The following is a 23,991-nucleotide window of genomic DNA, read 5'->3' as shown; positions in this document are numbered from 1 at the left end:
GAACAGGCCCTTCGGCCCACGATGTTGCACCGACCAGTTAAAAAAAAAACTGTGACCCTCCAACCTAAACCAATTTCTTTTCGTCCATGAACCTATCTACGGATCTCTTAAACGCCCCCAAACTAGGCGCATTTACTACTGATGCTGGCAGGGCATTCCAATCCCTCACCACCCTCTGGGTAAAGAACCTACCCCTGACATCGGTTCTATAACTACCCCCCCTCAATTTAAAGCCATGCCCCCTCGTGCTGGATTTCTCCATCAGAGGAAAAAGGCTATCACTATCCACCCTATCTAAACCTCTAATCATCTTATATGTTTCAATAAGATCCCCTCTTAGCCGCCGCCTTTCCAGCGAAAACAATCCCAAATCCCTCAGCCTCTCCTCATAGGATCTCCCCTCCATACCAGGCAACATCCTGGTAAACCTCCTCTGCACCCTCTCCAAAGCCTCCACATCCTTCCTGTAATGTGGGGACCAGAACTGCACACAGTACTCCAAGTGCGGCCGCACCAGAGTTGTGTACAGTTGCAACATAACGCTACGACTCCTAAATTCAATCCCCCTACCAATAAACGCCAAGACACCATATGCCTTCTTAACAACCTTATCTACTTGATTCCCAACTTTCAGGGATCTATGCACACATACACCTAGATCCCTCTGCTCCTCCACACTATTCAAAGTCCTCCCGTTAGCCCTATACTCAACACATCTGTTATTCCTACCAAAGTGAATTACCTCACACTTCTCCGCATTAAACTCCATCCGCCACCTCTCGGCCCAACTTTGCAACCTGTCTAAGTCTTCCTGCAAACTACGACACCCTTCCTCACTGTCTACCACACCACCGACTTTGGTGTCATCAGCAAATTTGCTAATCCACCCAACTATACCCTCATCCAGATCATTAATAAATATTACAAACAGCAGTGGCCCCAAAACAGATCCCTGAGGTACACCACTTGTAACCGCACTCCATGATGAATATTTACTATCAACCACCACCCTCTGTTTCCTATCCGCTAGAGGAAGGCCCTGGAATCAAACCCAGCCTGAGTACTGCAGTGAAAGGGCAGTTTGACACTGACTGGGTGGTAGGGCTGATGGGGAAATGGAAATCTCCAGCATTAGACATCACTCTGGCACTGAGACTCACTCAGTGATTTGCTCTAAGCACAAACGGAAATGCTTTTCCAACCCTTCCCTTATGACAGGTGGAATTCAAGCCATTGACTTTTCCACAGGCCCTTCAGGGAGTCACCAGCACCTCCAGCACAGTTTGATGGGCACACCGAGAGACCTGTGCAGGTGCCACAAGGTGCAGATCATGTTACTGTGAGCAGGAGTGGGTGCTGGATTTGGAGGTATGTGTGGAATTCCTGTGCAGTACACTCTACGCTCTGCTCAGCTGTACACAGATACTGAGCCTCAGGGTTCATCTACAAAAATAACACTCCTGGAGCAGGAACAAGAAAAGTATTTCTGCCAAAATTTCCAGAGGCACTTCACATGATTGGAGAGATTGGCAAAGTCCATCTACACTGTCCCCATCAAACACTCCCAGGACAGCTGCAGCACGGGGTTAGATACAGAGTAAAGCTCCCCCTACACTGTCCCATCAAACTCTCCCAGGACAGGTACAGCACGGGGTTAGATACAGAGTAAAGCTCCCTCTACACTGTCCCCATCAAACACTCCCAGGACAGCTGCAGCACGGGGTTAGATACAGAGTAAAGCTCCCTCTACACTGTCCCATCAAACTCTCCCAGGACAGGTACAGCACGGGGTTAGATACAGAGTAAAGCTCCCTCTACACTGTCCCCATCAAACACTCCCAGGACAGCTGCAGCACGGGGTTAGATACAGAGTAAAGCTCCCTCTACACTGTCCCATCAAACTCTCCCAGGACAGGTACAGCACGGGGTTAGATACAGAGTAAAGCTCCCTCTACACTGTCCCCATCAAACACTCCCAGGACAGCTGCAGCACGGGGTTAGATACAGAGTAAAGCTCCCTCTACACTGTCCCCATCAAACACTCCCAGGACAGCTGCAGCACGGGGTTAGATACAGAGTAACGCTCCCTCTACACTGTCCCATCAAACTCTCCCAGGACAGGTACAGCACGGGGTTAGATACAGAGTAAAGCTCCCTCTACACTGTCCCCATCAAACACTCCCAGGACAGCTGCAGCACGGGGTTAGATACAGAGTGAAGCTACCTCTACACTGTCCCCATCAAACACTCCCAGGACAGGTACAGCACGGGGTTAGATACAGAGTAAAGCTCCCTCTACACTGTCCCCATCAAACACTCCCAGGACAGGTACAGCATGAGGTTAGATACAGAGTGAAGCTACCTCTACACTGTCCCCATCAAACACTCCCAGGACAGGTACAGCACAGGGTTAGATACAGAGTAAAGCTCCCTCTCCACTGTCCCCATCAAACACTCCCAGGACAGGTACAGCACAGAGTTAGATACAGAGTAAAGCTCCCTCTATACTGTCCCCATCAAACACTCCCAGGATAGGTACAGCATGGGGTTAGGTATAGAGTAAAGCTCCCCCTACACTTTTCCATCAAACACACCCAGGACAGATATAGCATGGGGTTAGATACTAAGTAAAGCTCCCTCTATACTGTCCCCATCAAGGATGGTGGCTACCTTGGAGACCTTGGTCTAGCAGATCCTGCCATACTTGTGCGTGGACCTACACGCCATCACTATAGGCAGTGGCGAGATTGATCAGTGGCTAGGCAAGGAGGTGGTGTGGCACCTTGACCTTGCTTCAAGGTTTCAGGTGGGGGTCCTTGAGCCCCCACAGGGAAGAGGGCCAGCAGCTGGAGACACCGGGGCCATCCACCTAGGTGACTCAGTGTCCAACCGATCTCAATCCCCTCTGCCAGCGATCCCATCACCTCCAGCTGTACAGACAAGAAGGATGCACCTGCCCCACAGCAGAACATTCAAGCAGGGCAGGACCCAAGAACACCCACCAAAATCAAAGACATAGCAGTCAGCAGGCTGCTTCAACCTCTGCTGTGGGTATCAGGGCTGCACTAAGATATAGTGGGAGGGTTAGAAAAATTAAGAAACATTGACATCATTTCGGGATCACAGGTATTCAATCATGTATCTTTGTAAATACATTTGCTGTTCATGAGAAAGCTGCAGTTATTTGAAAGTACCGTGTATATGCATCTACATGCCCTCTTATTGTGAGAGTGAGCTATGCTCCCACTCAGCGATTGTCTTCCTTTGTGAGCCTCACATTAGCTTTATGTTGTTGTCCAGAATTTCACTTCCCAGAGCGCAAGGATGCAGCACTCGCTGCACCCCTTTCCAAAGATTAGGTGCTGCAAGTCCGAATGCTGAACTTGCTCTTGATGTAGCTGGTTGTAAAGGCCTTTCAGTATATTGGCAGGGCAGTAAGGGACAGAAGCCTTGCCTGCTCACCTGCACCTTGCTCCTCCTGGAATCTTGTAGCTATCAATGTGGCATGGGCACATCTTCCACATCATGCTTCTTCAATGGCATCCTCATGTGGAAGCTGACCTTCATCTCCTCTCTCAGATTCCTGCCCTTCCTCATCCAAGGAGTTCACAGCCTCCTCCATGTCTTTGAGGCACCGGGTTGTGAAGGGCGCAGCAAACCACAATTTTGTGGACTTATTTCTTGGCAGATTCCAGCCTCTACTTCTGACAGAGCAAGAGATACAGAGAAAGCAACCTCTCTCTAAAGATCCCAAAAAGTAGACTGCCTTCAGTTCTCTGTGAAGGCCGAACTGTATCCAGTCACATGACCTTATTTGTCAATCAACCTAATCGAGCACGACTGCAATGTAGTTCGGATTAAAACAAATACTGTAGCAATTAAGATCAATTATACTGCTGCAGTAACAATACGGGGCTTCTGTATACATACAGAATGGCTCCAATAATAAAGACCGACTGCTATAACAGATCCTGCACAAATGGCATGACAAATGCACTTTTTAAAAGGCCCAGCATCGTCACATGGGACACCATCTATGGAAAGTACCACAGAGCCCAACCCGAGCAGTCCAAACATCAGAAGTGCGTCTTCAAGATGCAAATGGAATGCTTGATGATGGCTCATGTTAACCTATGCTTCATCTTATTTCGCTCCTCTGAGGCATTCTAATGATGATACATGGATGTTATGAGCCATTATCTGAACGGGTACCCCTCATCCCCAAGCAGCCATCCCTGTAATCGCTGAGATCATTTCAATAAGTGAGGCACCTAGGTGTGGCTCAGGATGTGCGAGTCACGAAAACTCCGAGGGTACCTGGCACAAACGGGCCATAATGTGCTTCTGAAGATTGCACACCAGTTGAGCGTTCAGGGAGTGGAATCGTTTCCTGTTAATGAACATCAGCGGCTGCAGCCATGGAGAAGTCCATGTGATCCATTGCAGCCTGTACTCTAGGTAATGCTAAAATAGCTGCAAACCCAGAAATGTAGTAGCCTGGCTAGCTCCATTGAAAGTGAATTTCACATAATGATGAGCCTTACTGTAGAGAGCGTCGGTTACCTCCATGATACATTATGTGCTGATGTCTGAGAGATACCACATAGGTCCCCTTTGGATCCCTGGATCCGCAGGCAAAAGAATTAAGCTCGACGGTGAACGTCAGGGGCACTGGCAGGGGTGTCCTCCCAGTCCATGGAATATAGATTCTCCCGCAGAATGTGGTAGATATGATCCACCACATCTAAAGTTAAAGTTTATTTTATTAGTCACAAATAGGATTACATTAACACTGCAATGAAGTCACTATGAAATTCCCCTAGTCGCCACACGCCTGTTCAGGTCAATGCACCGAATCAGCACATCTTTTAGAATGTGGGGGGAAACTGGAGCACCCAGAGGAAACCCATGCAGACACGGGGAGAACGTGCAAACTCCACTTAGACAGTTCCCCAAGTCGGGAATCGAACCCGGGTCCCTGGCGCTGTGAGGCAGCAGTGCTAACCATTGTATCACTGTGCCACTCCATCTCTTGATAAGCGCAGATGGGCATGGCATTATTTTTCACATCCCAAGGTAGCAAAGTCTTCTTTGGTAGACCCCTGGTTTGTGCGAGTTGCCTCCATGACGTCCTCATCCTGTGAGTGTTGCTGGGGCTTCCCTGAACCATGGACCTCAGGCTGAGCCTCATCCAGAAGCTGCGCTATGCGGTGCTGGGCCCTTCTACTCAGTCAGACCACAGCCATCAATGAGGCAGCACTGAGCGCAGTCTCTATTATTTAATCCTTCTCGGTAAGGACTGATGGATGCAACAGATTAATGAATACCGGGTTGATATAGTAAACCTCCCACTCGACAGCACAGTGTTCATCCCGCCCTTGCCATGAGTGCCTGTGTAACCCATCCCTCTTGTGCCACACTAACATAATCCCTCCTCTGCGTGTCTGACCTTCAGTTCGTACGTTCTGTTGCTATTCCAGCCCCTTCTACATCTGCGTTCCAGTCGGGCTCCAGCTTTCCCACCCTCTGTCTTTCCCCTGCTGTCATTTTCCCCCTGCGTTTCCCAACCCCATCTTGACTCATTGTCCCATGTCTCTTTCTCCTTCCTCCCTGACCCCACCTTTTCCCCTTTATCCTCCTGCCCTCAACCCCACATTTACCCATCGTCGTCCACGTCGCTTTCTTACTCTTTTGCTCATTTTCCTTCCTTGTCACTGTTCCCATCAAGAAATGTTTTCAAACCTGTAAGTATCAAAGTACCTGATCAACCTGTTATTAACATAGTTAATGTCTCTGTGGATGTAAATAGTGATGAAGTGCCAGAAGAAGAACTCGTTATTGCAGTTCCTGTTAGTGTTGATCCTGTGAAAGAATCCCGGATGAGAGAATTATACCGTTCAACCAGAAAAAACCCAGACTCGATTTTTAATTATCCAACTTGTTTAGTTAGAATTTAGGACTGATTAACTTGGTTACTGAAGATTGTACAAAGGAGTTGAAGGGGGAGGAATGTGGTGATTGTCTGATTGTCAGCAGAAAAAGGTCACATCGCTTGGGAGACCAGTTGGTACAAGAGTGGGTAATCACTCCAGGGGGTGGAGCTCTCTTGTAGGCAGAAGACAGGCAAGGACTTGGGCAGCCGGGGGACTGTCAGCCTCTGTACAGTTTTTCCTCATTAATAAACACCCTCTGTGTTCCGGAAGTCTGTGAGCTTGCATCATTAATTTTCATATAGACTGAGCAGAGGTGAAGAGGTATTTTTTAGGAGTGTTTTAAAACAGGAAAGCAAGGTAGAGAGGGTACAGATAAAGTAAATTGGCACGAGTTGTTTGAAGGATGGGTTCATGGAGTACACTCGAGGCACCGCAGAAGAATGTGATAGAACCAACCAGCTAAGAAGCAGATCTTTTTGTGTAATGAGAAAGAGTTAATTAACCATTTGGTTGTATGGGATTCTTTGGGAAAAATGTGATCACAATCAGATTGGATTTCACTAAGAGTTTTAGAATGATGTAAAGACCATTTCTCAAATAAAACCAAATGTATAGGAATGAGGGGTGAGTGGCTAAGACAGATTGAGGAATTAGATTAAAAGGCCAATGGTGAGATAAACAATGCTGAACATTTAAATACAATTTTCATAACTCAGACAGCTGCAAAATATTTCCAGTGGAATTAGTATCTATATTGAAGTGGCACAACTTCAAATTCCTCTCCAGTCATCCCATTGCATCCCACCCCTTCTTCCTGTGCCATCGCCATTCCCCACCCCATCCCACAGACCGTCCCACCCACCCCTCCAAGTGCTGCCATTCCCAGTGAGATTGGAACTCCCTCCCTCTCATGCCAATCCCTGTACCCGTGCTCTCCCGTCTCCGTGCTAGCCTACCCCCAAGCCCACATGCTTTTTAAGCCTCCACAGCTTGCTCCTCCCCCTCCGTCTCTCTCGCACTGTCCTGCTGTTTCCCCTGAGCTCCAATGTCATTTGATCCCATGGCCTCCCTCCCCCCTCGAACTCTCTGCCTCAGAGGGTTGTGGAAGCTCAGTCATTAAGTATGTTCAAGACTGAGATTGACAGATTCCTACATATTAAAAACATTAAGGGATACGGGGATAGTGCATAAAAATGGTGTGAAAGTAGAAAATCAGTCATGGTCTCACTGAATGGTGGAGCTGGTTCGAAGGGCTGAATGGCCTGCTCCTGGCCCTATTTCTTATGTTCTCCTCCATGTCATTCTCTTTCTCCCATGCCTTATCCCCTTTCCCCTCTTTGCACACCCCTCCTTCTCTCCCATGCTACCCCTTCCTGTGCCTTCCCTACCTGCTACATCACCCCCTCATGTCTTCCGTATCCTTCCCTTTCATGGCATTCCCTAACCCACCCAGCCACTATGGTCAAGCACCCAAGCCAGAGAAAGGCCGGACATGGGGCCCACTGTGCGAGACCGTGGAATGGAGGAATCAAGGGCTAGTAACTGTGTGCCCATGCCAGGCTCCGCCCATCAATCCACTGGCCAATCAGCAGACAGAGAGAAACTATTCTTAAATCTACAGTCAAATGAGAAGCAAAAACTCTGGGAAAAGAGATTCATCTGTGACTAAATAAAGGGGTTGAACATAAAGTTAGATTAATAAAGGTGGCTATTAATATTGTCAAGAACAATAGTATGTCTGAGCATGGGAATAGTTTTAGAAATCATTGATAAAGAGGAAGAATATGAATATAAACTGACAAGAAATGGAAAAATAGATTATAAAAGCCTGTGAGAATGTGAAAGAAATTTATCGTTGCCTCATTCTATGGGTTTCTTAGAAGCTGAGACAAGAGAAATGATCACTGGAAAGGGGGAAATTGCAGAGATGTTAAACACGTTTAACAGTAGTAAACAAAAGCGAAATAGAAATAGTGGGAAAATAAGGAATTAATGAGAGTGAAGACCTTAAAGTGATTAATAAAAACAAACACAAATTGCCAGAAAAATGCACTGGACTGAATAGTGACAAATCTGAAGCTGTCATCCTAGGGGTTTTAGGAGAAGGGCTGCAGAGATAGAACTTACTGGATGCGACCTTCCAAAGTTCCTTGGATTTTAGAAGACTCCGAGGACTGGAAGGTAGCAAAGATGGTATTGCTTTTCTGAAAAAGCAAGAGAGTTAAAAACAGGGCCAGTTAGCCTCACGGCATGGGGAAAAATGCTGAAATCCATTATTGTGAATATGGTGTGACCAGAGCAAGATAAAATATAATCGTAATATGATTTGGCAGTCAACATAAGTTTGATGAAAAGGACATTTGAGTTTGACAATTCATAGAATCCTTGTAGTGCAGAAGGAGACCATTCAGCCCATCAAGTCTGCACTGACCACAATTCTACCCAGCCCCTATCCCCGTCGCCCCATTACCCTGCTAGTCCCCCTGACACTAAATGGTAATTCACCACGGCCAATCAACCTAACCTGCACATCTTCGGACTGTGGGATGAAACCGGAGCACCCGGAGGAAACCCACGCAGACACGGGGAGAATGTACAAACTCCACACAGACAATGACCCAAGCCGGGAATTGAACCTGGGTCCCTGGCGCTGTGAGGCAGCAGTGCTAACCACTGTGCTGCCCTAAAATCTAATAGAGTTTTTTTTATATCAGGATGTAACTATTAAGGTAGGTACAGAGGAACCAATGGATTTAGTATATTTGAATCTTATCTGAAGGAAGGTGCCACATGAAAGGCTTTGTACAATACATGAGCATTTATAGAGGATTGATTAAAGGACCGAACAAGAATTAGAATAAATGGGCCATTTTCAGATTGGCAAGCTGGTACAAGTGAGGTGTACAAGGATCAGTACTGGAAATTCAATTGTTTGTAATCAAAATAAATGACAAAATTATTGGGAGGGGCAGTGGCATGGTGGTAAGATATCTGGACAAAGATTACAGAGGCCCAGGGTAATGCTATGACGATATGGTAACTGGAAATTAAATTCAATTAATTACTCCGGAATTGAAAGCTAGTTTCAATGATGGTGACTATGAAGGTATCGCCAATCTGGTTCAGTAATGCCCCTTAAGGGAAATAAATCTGCCATCCTTATCTGATCCGGTCTACATGACTCCAAACACACAGCATTGTGGTTGACACTTAAGTGCCCTGAAATAGCCGAGCGAGACACTCAATTCAAGGGCAGTTAGGGATGGACAACAAATACTGGCCTTGCCAGCGACACCCACATCCCATGAAAGAACAAGTTTAAAAAAGTTAGGTAAAGGGATTGATTGCTATATATCCAAATTTCTGATACTACGAAATGGATGGGGCTGTGAGCACACACTGTCTGTGGAGGATATAGACAGGTAAATGAGTTGTGAAAAAATGTCTACTGGAGTAGAAGGTAGGGAATTCTGATGTCCTTTACTTTGGTAGGAAGAGAATTTTTTAAATGGTGAGAAAATATATAATGTTCAGATGGATTTCGATACCCTTGGACCAGATTCACAGAACGTTAATATGTAGGCACAGCAGGTAATTAGGAAAGCAAATGGTATGTCAGCCTTTATTACAAGGGTGTTGAAGTACAAGAATAAGGAAGAATTGCTACAACGATATAGTTTTGGTGAGACCACATCTTCACTACTGTGTGCAGTTTCACTCTATCTAAGGAAGGATACATTCACCTTACTTGCAATAGAGGTTCACTGGGTGGAATTTTCCCCAAGTTACACAGTGTGTTGGATCAGGGAGAGCGTGTGAAACTCGTCAGTTTCACAGACACCCTTTCTCACCTGATTTAATGACACTATCTAATTTCAGAGTGCTGGTGAGGATCACACAGCCAGCTGGAGGGCGGAGCCTAAACAGACCGGCAACCCCGGGAACCTGAAACCGGAACGCCATTGTTAAAGGAAGTAAAATATGGAAGAAAGCTGGCAAGAGGGTTACATACAAGGTCTAGCCCACCACATCCATTGAGTCAGCACCACCAAGCATCGAGGCAACACCTCCCCCCACCCCCCCCCCCCCCCCCCCAGCACAACACCAGCATCAGGGCACCCCCTCCTCACAGTCATTGAGGCCCGCCCCAAACATTAAAGGGCAACTCCCCTCAAATGAAGCAGAATTGCTCTTCTGCTAGAGCACACTTGGCACTGCCCCTTCATGTGCCCACTTGGTGTCCCCTGGGGTACCTGGGACCAATGCCCAGCCTTGTCCCTCAACTCCTGAGGCCTTCAAGGACCTCCATGCCCCCAGTGTGGTCATTACGACTGGTTTTTACTTTTAAAAGCCAGTAGTAATTCGTGCCAACATGACGCCACACTGCTGGGTGGGAGCGGGGAGGATATATTGTGATGCTAAGGTGTAACTATATTAATTTATTATATTAGAATGTATTTAAATTAATGGAAATCAGGTTCACACCCTCACTGGGTGTGACCTGACCAAGTCAGTGGCAGGGTGCGGAGAAGATCTCACACTGAGATCTCATTGGCACAAATCCCATTTTGGCTCTCGCAAGGATGATTGGCCATAGCGTGATTTGTGTCTGGAGTGAATAGGGTTGCTAGATTGCATCCACTAGATTGTTTCCTGGGGTCAAAGTGTTGCCTCTGAGGAAAGATTGAGTGGGATCATACTCACTGTACTTTAGAAGAATGTGAGGTGATTTTACTGAAGCACAAGATTTTGAGGGGGCTTGGAAAAGTAGATGCTGAGAGGTTGCCTCCCCTTGACTGGAGAGTTTAACTAGGATCTATAGTGTCAGGAGGAGGGCACAACCATTTTACGCTGAGATGAGGAGAGGTGTATCTTTGGAATTCTCCACACTCTATATTCCCCTGGTGTATTCAAAGCTGAGATTAATGGATTTTTAACTCTAGGAATATGGGGATGCAAAGGGAAAGTGGAGCGAGGCCAAGGATTAATCCTTATCTTATGAAGTGGCAGAGAAACCTTGAGGCTGCTTTCGGCTTACTCCTGCTTCTATGTCTTACCATTTCCTTTCCTATTCACCCTCTCTACCCCACCGACATTTTCCTGAAAAAGAGACATGCTGTCGAAGCTTTGCATCTTGCACTCATCAGGGAAGGTTCACAAGAATACCAAATCTCAAAGGGAAGAACAATTTATACTGCTTGAGAAGAGGATGTTGATTGGTTGGTGAGTGCACTCTGAGTAGCGGAGGTGCTGCCTTCAAAATGCACTATGGAACAGTTAACTACCAAGTAAATGTTTAAATTCAAACCAGGCAGGTTGACTTGGATTGGTCCAGGCATTGCCATGAAGAATGAACCAGGGAATGGCTGTCCCCAAGCCTTTTTTTTTGAGGTAAAAAAGGCATAAGGCGTGTATACGTTTGCAATGGACAAGGCCCCTGTGTATGAGCATATGTAGCTTTTATCGTGTGTAGGTGAGCCACACTGCAAATCCAACTGAAAATCTGAAATTGATTTTCAGTGTAATTTTTAGCACAATCAGGATCTGACCGGTACATAGAACATTACAGCGCAGTACAGGCCCTTCGGCCCTCGATGTTGCGCCGACCAGTGAAACTAATCTAAAGCCCATCTAACCTACACTATTCCAATATCATCCATATGTTTATCCAATGACCATTTAAATGCCCTTAATGTTGGCGAGTCCACCACTGCTGCAGGCAAGGAATTCCACGCCCTTACTACTCTCTGAGTGAAGAACCTACCTCTGACATCTGTCCTATATCTATCACCCCTCAATTTAAAGATATGTCCCCTCATGCTAGCTATCACCATCCAAGGAAAAAGGCTCTCACTATCCACCCGATCTAATCCTCTGATCATCTTGTATGCCTCTATTAAGTCACCTCTTAACCTTCTTCTCTCTAATGAAAACCTCAAGTCCCTCAGCCTTTCCTCATAAGACCTTCCCACCATACCAGGTAACATCCTAGTAAATCTCCTCTGTACCCTTTCCAATGCATCCACATCCTTCCTATAATGCGGCGACCAGAACTGTACGTAATACTCCAAGTGCGGTTGCACCAGAGTTTTGTACAGCTGCAACATGACCTCCTGGCTCTGAAACTCAGTCCCTCTACCAATAAAAGCTAACATACTGTACGCCTCCTTAACAACCCCATCAACCTGGGTGCCAACTTTCAGGGATCTATGCACATGGACACCGAGATCTCTCTGTTCATCCACACTACCGAGTATCTTACCATTAGCCCAGTACTCTGTAATCCTGTTACTCCTTCCAAAGTGAATCACCTCACACTTTTCCGCATTCAACTCCATTTGCCACGTCTCAGCCCATCTCTGCAGCTTATCTATGTCCCTCTGTAACCTGCCACTTCCCTCCGCACTGTCTACAACTCCACCGACTTTAGTGTCATCCGCAAATTTACTAACCCATCCTTCTACGCCCTCATCCAGGTCACTTATAAAAATGACAAACAGCAGTGGCCCCAAAACAGATCCTTGCGGTACACCACTAGTAACTGAACTCCAGGAGGAACATTTCCCATCAACCACCACCCTCTGTCTTCTTACAGCTAGCCAATTCCTGATCCAAACTGCTAAATCACCCTCAATCCCATGCCTCCGTATCTTCTGCAATAGCTTACCGTGGGGAACCTTATCAAACGCTTTACTGAAATCCACATACACCACATCAACAGCTTTACCCTCATCTACCTCTTTGGTCACCTTCTCAAAGAAAGGTATCCATTCCTCTCTCTCCCTCTCCATCTCACTGACAAGTATCCATTCCCCTCCCTCTCCATCTCCATCTCCATAGGTGTCCATTCCTCTCTCTCCCTCTCCATCTCACTGACAAGTATCCATTCCCCTCCCTCTCCATCTCCATCTCCATAGGTGTTCATTCCTCTCTCTCTCTCTCTCTATCGATCTCACTGACAGGTGTTTATTGCCCTTCATATGTCGCAATGAAAGTTTGATGATACCATATTGGTTACAAATCAAAAGAGCTTCATTAGCTGTAACATATCTCTGGGCATTCTCATGTCGTGAGAGTCTCTGTATGAATGCAAGTCTGTTTTTCAAAATGTCAAATTACTTTGTAGAAAAACTCATAAATTACATAATTGTGCGTGTATGTTGATGAAGAACAGTCTGCCAATAAGTATCAATGACGAATCTTCTGAGTATCCTTGAGAAATGTGAAATAAACTCTAATTATTGCCTGGTCAAACAACATTCTGCAGAAATCTTCCTGGGGGGTAGTGGGTAGGGGTTGGTGAAGAAATGTACTGAAAAATAAACAAGCTTGTTTTGTGGGGATCCTTGGGTCATTTAATATGCAGTAAACAGCAACATGAGGTGGTTGACTTCAGTCAGTCTGGAGGTCAAATACCAACAATCACACAAAGTGTTACGTTGTTGGAACCAACACACATTGCTGAAGTTTTTCAGTTGTTTAGGAGCAGAACAGCACATTCCTGTGGCTCACTAAATGTTTTGAAAAGCTGGCCCTTAGCAATTTGCCATGAAGTCATTGCCCCTCTCACAGCCTCAGAACAATTGTCAACAACCTTATTTTTTTAAAATCCATTCACAGAACCTGGTCTCGCTGGCAAGCCTAGCATTTATAGCCCACCCCTAATTGCTCCTGAGGAGGTGGGAGTGGTGAGCCACTGCAGTCCATGTGGTGTAGGTACAACCACAGTGGTTAAGAAGGAATTTTGACTTAGTGACAGTGAAGGGTGGCATGGTGGCACAGTGGTTAGCATTGCTGTCTCACAGTGCGAGGGATCCAGGTTCAATTCCGACCTTGGGTGACTGTGTGGAGTTTGCTTGTTCTCCCCATTTCTCCGTGAGTTTCCTCCGGGTGCTCCTATTTCCTCCCACAGTCCAAAGATGTGCAGGTTAGGTGGATTGGCCATGCTGAATTGCTCCTTAGTTTCAGGGGATCAGCAGGGTGAATACGTCGGGTTACAGGGATAGGGTCTGGGTGGGATTGCTGTTGGTGCAGGCTCAATGAGCCGAATGGCCCCTTTCTGTACTGTGTGGATTCTATGATTCTATTCTAAGATCCCTTTTTAAAAAAATAGGAACAGTGATGTAGTTCCAAGTCAGAGTGGTGTATGATTTGGAGGGAACTTGCTGTTCCCATGCACCTACTGTCCTTGTCCTTGTACATAGTAAGAAGTCTCACAACACCAGGTTAAAGTCCAACAGGGTTATTTGGTAGCACAAGCCACTCGCTTTCGGAGCGCTGCCCCTTCATCAGGTGAGTGGGAGTTCTGTTCACAAACAGGGCATATAAAGACACAAATTCAATTTACAAAATAATGGTTGGAATGTGAGTCTTTACAGGTAATCAAGTCTTAAAGGTACAGACAATGTGAGTGGAGAGAGGGTTAAGCACAGGTGAAAGAGAAGGTTCCAGTGTGTGAGGTGAGCGACTGACTTTTTAAAGTTTTTCGCGGGCATTGTGTGTGATAAAATTACTTTAACTTTAACCTTAAATAACTTTAAAATTTTAGTGGAAGTGTGTCGGGAAAGTGTGGTTTTTTTTAAACGCAAGGGAGGCCGCAGTGTACAGCGGGCAGCGTCGGGAGCGGGCAGTGGAGTGAGTGGGAAGCAGAGTGTGAGCTATAAGGGCTTTGGCTCACAGGGCTTCAGGGGACAGGGTGATCAGGGGTGAGTTTTAATTCTTAGTTTTTAATTCTTATTTACTTTTCTCTGTGTACCTTGGTAAAAAGGGTCAAATATGAGTGTGAAGCCAGTGTGTTGTTCCCAGTGTAGGATGTGGGAGGTCCTGGAGGCACCTGGCCTCCCGGACATCCACATCTGTGAGGGGTGTGTCGAGCTGCGGTTCCTCAGGGACCGTGTTAGGGAGCAGGAACTGCAGCTCGAGGATCTTAGGCTGTTAAGGGAGAATGAGGAGGTGATAGACAAGAACTATAATCAGGTGGTCACACCAGGGCCACGGGTGGAGGCCAAGTGGGTGAAGGCCAGGAAGGGTAAAGCTCGGGTGACTGAGAGCACCCCGGTGGACACAACAAGTACTCCTGCCTGAGTACTGTTGGGGGGGACAGCCCGCCTGGGGGAAGCAGCAGTGGCCGTGTCTCCGGAGTGGAGTCCGGCCTTGTAACTCAGAGGGCTAAGGAAAAGAGGAGGAAGGCAGTGTTAATCGGGGACTCGACAGTAAGGGGGTCGGACAGGCGTTTTTGCGGAGGCAGGCAGGAGTATCGGATGGTGGTCTGCCTCCCTGGGGCCGGGATCCAGGATGTCGCTGGTCGAGTCCCAGAAATCCTGAGGTGGGAGGGAGGAGCCAGAGGTAGTGGTACATATTGGTACTGCTGATGTGGGGGGGAAGGGGTCATGAAAAGAGAGTATAGGGAATTAGGGAGACAGCTGAGAAGGAGGAAAGCAAAGGTAGTAATCTCAGGATTGCTGCCAGTGCCACGGGAAGGTGAGGGCAGGAATGGAGTGAGGCGGAGGGTGAATGTGTGGCTGAGGGACTGGCGCAGGGGGCAGGGATTCAGGTTCCTGGACCATTGGGACCTCTTTAGGGGCAGGTGTGACCTGTACACAAGAAACAGGTGGCACTTGAATCCCAGGGGGACCAATATCCTGGCAGGAAGGTTGGCTAAGGCTACTGGGGAGAGTTTAAACTAGATAGGTTGGGGGGAGGGGATCGAGATGAGGTGACTGGGAGCGAGGAAGTTAGCTCGCAAACAGAGAAGGATTATAGACAGTGCAAGAGGGAGGATGGACGGGGAATAGAGAAGGGGAGAGCTCAGACCAAAGGATTGAGATGTGTTTACTTTAATGCCAGGAGTATAGTGAATAAAGGGGATGAGCTCAGAGTGTGGATCGATGCCTGGAAGTGTGATGTGGTGGCCATTACGGAGACTTGGGTGTCTCAGGGATAGGACTGGATACTCCAGGTGCCGGGATTCAGATGTTTCAGGAAGGACAGGGAGGGAGGCAAGAGAGGGGGTGGAGTGGCACTGCTGATCAGGGATAGTGTCACAGCTGTAGAGAAGGTGTATGCTGTGGAGGGATTGTCCACAGAGTCTCTGTGGGTGGAAGTTTAGAGTGGGAAGGGGTCGATCACTTTGCTGGGAGTTTTCTATAGGCCGCCCAATAGTAACAGGGAGGTGGAGTAGCAGATAGGGAAACAGATCCTGGAGAGATGCAGTAATAGCAGAGTTGTTGTGATGGGAGACTTTAATTTCCCAAACATAGATTGGAATATCCCGAGGGTAAGGGGATTGGATGGGGAGGAGTTCGTTAGGTGTGTTCAGGAGGGTTTCCTGACACAGCATGTGGACAAGCCTACAAGAGGAGAGGCTGTACTTGATCTGATACTGACCAATGAACCTGGACAGGAGTCAGATCTCTCAGTGGGAGAGCATCTTGGGGATAGCGATCATAACTCTATCTCCTTTAGGCTTGCATTGGAAAACGAGAGGATCAGGCAAGCTAGGAAAGTGTTTATATGGAGTAAGGGGAAACATGAAAACATTAGACAGCAAATTAGAGGAGTAAATTGGAAGGAGGAATTCTCGGGGAAATGTACTGAAGAGAGGTGGCAGTTTTTCAAGGAATGTCTGTCTAGAGTTCTACAGGACAACGGGCAGACAGGGAGGTGTTGGTAGGTTAAAGGAACCGTGGTGCACGAAAGCTGTGCGGGACCGAGTCGAGAAGAAAAGGAAAGTGGACAAAAGGTTCAGAGAGCTTGGCGAAGATAGGGATCTAGATGAGTATACGGCTTGTAGGAAGGGACTAAAGAAGGAAATTAGGAGAGCCAGAAGGGGTCACGAGAAGGCCTTGGCAGGTAGGATTAAGGAAAACCCTAAGGCGTTCTATAAATATGTGAAGAGTAAAAGGATGAGACGTGAAGGAACAGGGCCTATAAAAGGCGAAGGCGGGAAAGTCTGTATGGAACCAGTAGAAATGGCACAGGTGCTTAATGAGTATTTTGCCTCGGTTTTCACAGAGGAGAAGGACCTGGGTGGATGTACTGTGGGCTTGCGGTGGACTGAAAAGATTGAGTATGTGGACTTTACGAAAGAGGTTGTGCTGGAATCTTTGAATGGCATCAAGATAGATAAGTCACCGGGTCCCGATGGGATGTACCCCAGGTCACTGTGGGAGGCGAGGGAAGAGATTGCAGAGCTTCTGGCGATGATCTTTGTGTCGTCGATGGAGACGGGAGAGGTGCCGGAGGATTGGAGGATTGCGGATGTGGTTCCTATTTTCAAGAAGGGGAATAGGGATAGCCCAGGAAATTACCGACCGGTGAGTCTAACCTCAGTGGTTGGTAAACTGATGGAGAAGATCCTGAGGGACAAGATTTATGAGCATTTAGAGAGGTTTAGTATGCTCAAGAATACTCAGCATGGCTTTGTCAAAGGCAGATCGTGCCTTACGAGCCTGGTGGAGTTCTTTGAAAATGTGACTAAACACATTGACGAAGGGAAAGCGGTAGATGTGGTTTATATGGATTTTAGCAAGGCATTCGATAAGATCCCCCATGTAAGGCTTCTAGAAAAAGTGAGAGGGCATGGGATCCAAGGGGCTGCTGCCCTGCGGATCCAGAACTGGCTTGCCCAAAGGAGGCAGAGAGTGGGTATAGATGGGTCTTTTTCTAAATGGAGGTCGGCCACCAGTGGTGTGCCCCAGGGATCTGTTCTGGGACCCTTGCTGTTTGTCATTTTCATAAATGACCTGGATGAGGAAGTGGAGGGATGGGTTGGTAAGTTTGCCGACGACACGAAGGTTGGTGGGGTTGTGGATAGTCTGGAGGGATGTCAGAAGTTACAGAGGGACATCGATAGGATGCAAGACTGGGCGGAGAAGTGGCAGATGGACTTCAACCCAGATAAATGCATAGTGGTCCATTTTGGCAGGTCAAATGGGATGAAGGAGTACAATATAAAGGGAAAGACTCTTAATACTGTGGAGGATCAGAAGGACCTTGGGGTCCAGGTCCATAGGACTCTAAAATCGGCCCTGCAGGTGGAGGAGGTGGTTAAGAAGGCGTATGGTGTGCTGGCCTTTATCAATCGAGGGATTGAGTTTAGGAGTCCGGGGATAATGATGCAGCTATATAAGACCCTCGTCAGACCCCACTTGGAGTACTGTGTTCAGTTCTGGTCGCCTCATTACAGGAACGATGTGGAAAAGATTGAAAGGGTGCAGAGGAGATTTACAAGGATGTTGCCTGGATTGAGTGGCATGCCTTATGAGGATAGGCTGAGGGAGCTCGGTCTTTTCTCCTTGGAGAGACGTAGGATGAGAAGAGACCTAATAGAGGTATATAAGATGTTGAGAGGCATAGATTGGGTGGACTCTCAGAGGCTTTTTCCCAGGGTGGAAATGGCTGCTACGGGAGGACACAGGTTTAAGGTGCTGGGGGGTAGGTACAGGGGAAATGTTAGGGGGACATTTTTCACACAGAGGGCGAGTGGAATCGGCTGCCGTCAGTGGTGGTGGAGGCAAACTCAATAGGGTCTTTTAAGAGACTCCTGGATGAGTACATGGGACTTAATAGGATGGAGGGTTATAGGTAGGCCTAGAAGGTAGGGATATGTTCGGCACAACTTGTGGGGCCAAAGGGCCTGTTTTGTGCTCTAGTTTTTCTATGTTTCTGTGTTTCTAGATGTGTATTGTCAACAGCCAGGGACAGTCAGTGAGATTTTGCAAGCCCAGGCAAGTCATGGGGGTTACAGATAGTGTGAATGAACCCAAGATCCTGGTTGAAGCCGTCCTCATGTGTGTGGAACTTGGCTATCAGCCTCTGCTCAGCGACTCTGCGCTGTCATGTGTCATGAAGGCCACCTTGGAGAACGCTTACCTGAACATCAGAGGCCGAATGCCCGTGACCGCTGAAGTGTTCCCCAACAGGAAGAGAACACTCTTGTCTGGTGATTGTCAAGCGGTGTTCATTCATCCGTTGTCGTAGCATCTGCATGGTCTCCTCAATGTACCATGCCTCGGAAAATCCTTTCCTGCAGCGTATCAGGTAGACAACATTGGCTGAGTTGCAAGTGTATGTACAGTGTACCTGGTGGATGGTGTTCTCACGTGAGATGATGGCATCCGTGTCGATGATCCGGCACGTCTTGCAGACGTTGCTGTGGCAGGGTTGTGTGGTGTCGTGATCACTGTTCTCCTGAAGGCTGGGTAGTTTGCTGCGGACAATGGTCTGTTTGAGGTTGTGCGGTTGTTTGAAGGCAAGAAGTGGGGGTGTGGGGATGGCCTTGGCGAGATGTTCATCTTCATCAATGACATGTTGAAGGCTCCGGAGAAGAAGTCATAGCTTCTCCGCTCCGGAGAAGTACTGGACGACGAAGGGTACTCTGTCCGCCGTGTCCCGTGTTTGTCTTCTGAGGAGGTCGGTGCGGTTTTTCGCTGTGGCGCATCGGAACTGTCGATCGATGAGTCGAGCACCATATCCTGTTCTTATGAGGGCATCTTTCAGCGTCTGGAGGTGTCTGTTGCGATCCTCCTCATCTGAGCAGATCCTGTGTATACGGAGGGCTTGTCCGTAGGGGATGGCTTCTTTAACGTGTTTAGGGTGGAAGCTGGAGAATTGGAGCGTCGTGAGGTTATCCGTGGGCTTGCGGTACAGTGAGGTGCTGAGGTGACCATCCTTGATGGAGATGCGTGTGTCCAAGAATGCAACCGATTCCGGAGAGTAGCCCATGGTGAGTCTGATGGTGGGATAGAACTTGTTGATGTCATCATATAGTTGTTGCAGTGATTATTTACCATGAGACCAAAGAAAGAAAATGTCATCGATGTATCGAGTGTATAGCATCGGTTGAAGGTCCTGTGCGATGAAGAGGTCTTGTTCGAACCCCCACGACAATGGCATTGCTGCAACGGCCTCAGTACTCAACGCCAACAACTGCCAATCTCCAGATGCAATTTTACAACTCATCCACTTCATCCTGGACCACAATGTCTTCACCTTCAACAACCAGTTCTTCATCCAGACACACAGAACAGCCATGGGGACCAACTTCCAATATGCCAACATCTACATGCATAGGTTCGAACAAGACCTCTTCACCGCACAGGACCTTCAACCGATGCTAAGCACTAGATACATCGATGACATTTTCTTCCTTTGGACTCATGGTGAGCAATCACTGAAACAACTTAATGATGACATCAACAAGTTCCATCCCACCATCAGACTCACCATGGACTACTCTCCGGAATCGGTTGCATTCTTGGACACACGCATCTCCATCAAGGACGGTCACCTCAGCACTTCACTGTACCGCAAGCCCACGGATAACCTCACGATGCTTCATTTCTCCAGCTTCCACCCTAAACATGTTAAAGAAGCCATTCCCTACGGACAAGCCTCCGTATACACAGGATCTGCTCAGATGAGGAGGATTGCAACAGACACCTCCAGACGCTGAAAGATGCCCTCATAAGAACAGGATATGGCGCTCGACTCATCGATCAACAGGTCTGACGCGCCACCGCACCGACCTCCTCAGAAGACAAACACGGGACATGGCGGACAGAGTACCCTTCGTCGTCCAGTACTTCCCCGGAGCAGAGAAGCTACGACACCTTCTTTGGAGCCTTCAACATGTCATTGATGACGATGAACATCTCGCCAAGGCCATCCCCACACCCCCACTTGTTGCATAGAATCATAGAAACCCTGCAGTACAGAAAGAGGCCATTCGGCCCATCGAGTCTGCACTGTCCACAATCCCACCCAGGCCCTCCCCCCATATCCCTACATATTTACTCACTAATCCCTCTAACCTACGCACCTCAGGACACTAAGGGCAATTTTTAGCATGGCCAATCAACCTAACCCGCACATCTTTGGACTGTGGGAGGAAACCGGAGCACCTGGAGGAAACCCACGCAGACACTAGGAGAAGGTGCAAACTCCACACAGTCAGTGACCCAAACCGGGAATTGAACCCAGGTCCCTGGAGCTGTGAAGCAGCAGTGCTAACCACTGTGCTACCGTGCCGCCCAAACAACCGCACAACCTCAAACAGACATTGTCCACAGCAAACTACCCAGCCTTCAGGAGAACAGTGACCACGACACCACACAACCCTGCCACAGCAACCTCTGCAAGATGTGCCAGCGACACGGATGCCATCATCTCACGTGAGAACACCATCCACCAGGTACACGGTACATACTCTTGCAACTCAGCCAACGTCGTCTACCTGATACGCTGCAGGAAAGGATGTCCCGAGGCATGGTACATTGGGGAGACCATGCAGACGCTATGACAAAGGATGAATGAACACCGCTCGACAATCACCAGGCAAGAGTGTTCGCTTCCTGTTGGGGAACACTTCAGCGGTGTTCCCCAATAGGAAGATGTTCGGGTAAGCGTTCTCCAAGGCAGCCGTCACGACACACGACAGCGCAGAGTCGCTGAGCAGAGGCTGATAGCCAAGTTCCGCACACACGAGGACAGCCTCAACCGGGATCTTGGGTTCGTGTCACATGATCTGTAACCCCCACGACTTGCCTGGGCTTGCAAAATCTCACTAACTGTCCTGTCTGGAGACAATACACATCTCTTTAATCTGTGCTTAACCCTCTCTCCACTCACATTGTCTGTACCTTTAAGACTTGATTACCTGTAAAGACTCGCATTCCAACCATTATTTTGTAAATTAAGTTTGTGTCTTTATATGCCCTGTTTGTGAACTGAAATCCCACTCACCTGATGAAGGGGCAGCATTCTGAAAGCTAGTGGTTTGTGCTACCAAATAAACCTGTTGGACTTTAACCTGGTGCTGTGAGACTTCTTACTGTGTTTATCCCAGTCCAACGCCGGCATCTCCACATCTTGTCCTTCTAGACATAAGATTTTGAAGGTGCAGGCTATTACTGCAGTGCATCTTGTAAATAGAAAAGGAGTAGAGATTTGCATTTCACACAGCAAGCTCTCTCAAATAGTAACATGGTAATGCCCAGATCATCTCTTTTTAAATGAATTTGATTGGGAGCTATCTGGCAAGGAAAATAGGTTAAAAGGTAAGAAAGTGGCAGATATCTAAGAAGATATTTTATAACATTCACAAATATATATTCTGTTGTTAATGAAGCATTCCACAAGAAGTATTGCCCGTTAGTGTTGGCTGAACAAAGTTAAGGATGGTATCAAATTGAAAAATGTGTACAATACAATAAAGATTAGGAAAATTTTAAAAACCAGCTAAGGATGACTAAAACAAAGGAAGGAAGAAATCAGAATATGAAAGCAAATTAGCAAGAAATATAAAAACAGACAGTAAGAGCTTCTACATATTTAAAAAGGAATAAATGATTAAAATAAATGTTGGTCGCTTAGAGAGTGAGACTGGGTAATAATGGGAAACAAGGAAATGGCAGAGACTTTGAACAAGCTTTTTGTATCTGTCTTCACGGTAGAAGAATCAAAAATCATCCCAAGAATGGGACTAAAGGCTAATACATCTCCCGCACCTGATGGCCTGCATATTCAGATGTTAAAAGAAGTGGCTGCATTGGTTGTAAGCTCCCAAAACTCCTTAGATTCTGTAAAGGTCTCACTGAATTGGAAAACAGTGAACGTCACACCCCTATTCAAGAAAGAGGGGGAATTGAAGGCTGGATACTGGAACCTATTATTACAGAAGTAGTATTGCGTTTAGAAAATTGGAATAAAGTCAGGCAGAGTCAACATGTTTTTGTGAAAGAGAAATGGTGTTTGATAATTTTACTGGAGTTCTTTGAGGATGTAACAAGCAGTGTAGATGTAGGGGAACCAATAGACATAGGGCATTTAATTTTCCAAAAGGCATTCAATGAGGTGACACATAAAAAGGTTACTGCATAAGTTTTAGGGCCATTTATTAGCATGGATAGAGTAAGAAGTCTCACAACACCAGGTTAAAGTCCAACAGGGTTTATTTGGAATCACAAGCTTTCAGAGTGTTGCTCCTTCATCAGGTTGATTTGCAGCTAGAAGGGTAGATAAGGGGTAATCAGTAGATGTTGTATATTTGGATTTACAAAAACAATTCAATAAGGTATGACAAAAATATTAATACACAAGATACAAGCTCCTACACTTGGGGGTAATTTATTAGCTGGATAGAGGAGTGTTTAACAGGAAGCAGAGAATAGGTTTAAATAGAACAATTTTCAGTTGGCAGACTGTGATTATTGCAGTGCTACAAGGATCAGCATAGTTTGGTCTTCATGTCTAAGGAAGGATATAATTTTGTTGGAGGTGGTGTAGCAAAGGTTCACTGGATATAAAAATAGGTTTAATGTGCACGGGGCAAGGTTTAAAGGAGATGTATGAGGCAGGTTTTTTTACACAGAGGGTGGTGGGTGCCTGGAACGCGCTGTCGGGGGAGGTAGTGGAAGCAGATACGATAGTGACTTTGAAGGGGCATCTTGACAAATACATGAATAAGATGGCAATCGAGGGATATGGTCCTTGGAAGGGTAGGGGGTTTTAGTTCAGACGGGCAGCATGGTGGGTGCAGGCTTGGAGGGCCGAAGGGCCTGTTCCTGTGCTCTAATTTTCTTTGTTCTTTGTTCTTCTTCTTTGGATTAGTCACTGGGATGAGAGGGTTATCATATGATGAGAGACTGAGTAAATTGGGTCTACGCTCTCTGGAATTTAGAAGATTAGGAAGTAATCTTATTGGAACATGGAAAGTCTGAAGGGGCTTGATAGAGTAGACACTGAGAGATCGTTTCCCCTGGTTGGGGAATTTCAGGGGGAAAAAAACCTCAGGGATCGATCTTTTAGAACAAAGATGAGGTGACATTTCTTCACTCAAAGGGTTGTGAAGCTTTGGAATTCTCTATTCCAAAAAATTGAAGATGCTTCATCATTAAATATATTTAATGCTGTGATAGACAGTTTTTTGATCACTTTGGGAATGAAGGGATATGGGGAGTGGGCGGGAGAATGCAAGCAAAGTTGAAGATCAGTCATAATTATATTGAATGGTGGATTAAGCTTAAAGAGCTGCATAGTCTACTCCTGCTCCCATTTA

The sequence above is a fragment of the Mustelus asterias genome, chromosome 25 (assembly GCF_964213995.1).
Source record: "Mustelus asterias chromosome 25, sMusAst1.hap1.1, whole genome shotgun sequence".
In the NCBI taxonomy this organism is placed as follows: domain Eukaryota; kingdom Metazoa; phylum Chordata; class Chondrichthyes; order Carcharhiniformes; family Triakidae; genus Mustelus; species Mustelus asterias.
This window is presented reverse-complemented; position numbering follows the sequence as displayed.